The sequence below is a fragment of the Dromiciops gliroides genome, chromosome 2 (assembly GCF_019393635.1).
Source record: "Dromiciops gliroides isolate mDroGli1 chromosome 2, mDroGli1.pri, whole genome shotgun sequence".
NCBI classification, from domain to species: domain Eukaryota; kingdom Metazoa; phylum Chordata; class Mammalia; order Microbiotheria; family Microbiotheriidae; genus Dromiciops; species Dromiciops gliroides.
Window position 1 is genome coordinate 670,996,522 of NC_057862.1, and position 2,070 is coordinate 670,998,591.

At 40.3% G+C, this 2,070-nt stretch overlaps 1 pseudogene; it reads right to left on the bottom strand.

The window, feature by feature from the left end:
• Positions 1-1,161: 1,161 nt before the first annotated feature.
• Positions 1,162-1,725, bottom strand: LOC122744620 (annotated as a pseudogene).
• Between the last annotated feature and the right edge of the window lie 345 nt (positions 1,726-2,070).

Genomic DNA, 2,070 nt, shown 5'->3' on the forward strand with positions numbered 1-2,070 from the left:
TTAATAATTGCAGAGCGGTGGAAATGTAAACTATAATTGAAAATAGATTTTTAAATTATGTATACAAAAAGTGTTTTGAGAAGTCACAGAAGTTGGAGATTACTTTAATTCCAAAGAATTGAAGAGTCTTTCATGGAAGTGATGAAAGTAAATTTGATTGATAGTTGAATGGAAAAAGTGAGGAAAAAATTCCAGGTAGATGGAGAGAGATTAATAAATGTAAGGATATAGGAGAGTGAAGGATGCATGTGGCACTTAGGTCTCCCTACCAGTGACTTGAACCATTTCCAAGGAGGATTTTGTGTAATTGTAAGACTAATTTTGGAGGAAGAAAGATGATTCAGTGGGTAGAGCACTGAGCCTGGAGTCAGGAAGACCTTAGTTTAAATTTGGCCCCAAACATTTACTAGTGGTGCAACACTAGACGAGTCCCTCATCCTCTGTTTCCCTCAATCCACTGGAGAAGTAAATGGCAAAACACTGAAGTATCCTTGCCAAGAAACCTCATAGATTAAGAGCTGGGCATGACTAAATGGAACAACAGCAACAACAATTTATTGCATACCTATATCTTATATTTCACAGCATCAAGCAATTAGGGAATGTGATGATTTCACAACTACTGGGGAAAATGCTGAGAAAAAGAATTAAAATTTTTGTTGTTGTTTTTGTTGTTGTTGTTCTGAGATGGTCAGCTTGATAGAAAATCTGGTGAAGTTTTATTTCTGTGACAAAAAATAATCACTAACGGGTTGTCATCTATCTTGTTGTGAAAATGGCATTTTTACAGAGCTGAAGCATTTCAGACATACAAGAAGTGGGACTTCCATACTAATTAAATATGGATTTAAATAATAAGAATGGGTATATTTAAATGATCATGATATATTTCCCTTTGACTTCTTGGAATTTCTTTTCTCTGATATTTTTGTATCAAATAATTTCTCTCCATAAGCTTAAGTGACAGAAGATCTACTCAATAAGAAACCATTACATACAAGAAAAGAATTCCTTGCCTAGAATCATAATTGAAAATTAATTGACATTTTATATTTTATAGGAACTTTGAAATTTTCTTTCTTTTATTTTTTCCCTTTTTTCTTTTCCCAGAAGTAAAAGCCAATACAGCAAATTTTGGGGCCAGGGGCTGGGGGCTTCCATTTAATTTTCCTCTTCTTCATCCCCAATGCCAGCCCCTCCCTGGCCCTTCTTGGCATTCTTCCTCTTGACCCTGCCCTCCTGGCACAGTGCAGAGAGAAGTCAATGTGCTTCTGGGAGTCCAGTGGAACTATGAAGGAGGGAATGTTCACCACCTGCTTTCAGACAATGATGTGCCTCTGGCAGATCAACACCTGAGCATGGTGGATGGACTTGGCCAGGCCCAGCCTGAAGACCTGCCTTTGCAGGCACCTGTTCCAGGAGGTCCTAGATCTTCAGGGCCAGGATATAATCCAGGTTCTTCTTGGCCTCTTCCAGGATGCCCATGAGCACAAGTCTCTGGAGCAGGGCATTGTCTTCCAACAGAAGCCCGGTTTCCTTCTTATCCAGGTTAAGCAGCTCCCACGGGGCCCTGCAGATTTTGGCCAGAGTGAATGTGACCCACCACACCTCGCGCTTGTTGCAGAGTGGGTAGTTGCTGATCAGTGAGTCCTGGTCTGACTTCTCCAAGAGCTGTCACAGTGTCCCATAGGTCTTGCAATACACACAGCTCCTGGCTACTAGCATCTTGGCCTAGCTAGGCAGTCTGGCTTGTGCCTCCCGCAAGCTTCAGAACTAATGAGGAAAAGCCCTTGTTTTTGTCTTCCTTCCTTTCTTGCTCCTTTCTTTTTTCTTTCTTCATTCATTCATTTATTCATTCATTCATTGGTCTGTCAGTCATGGGCTTCTTTGGAAGAATGATAAAGTCCTTATTAGAACATTGTTGCAATATGCATAAAATGCAGCACGGTCAAGTAGCTTCTTCAATGTCACCCAACTAAATATGAAAGGAAGAATTAGAACACTGTTTTCCTGACTCCATGTAATTTACCCCTTTATCCCTCTTTGAGCTCTCTTCCGTACTCTCTAGCC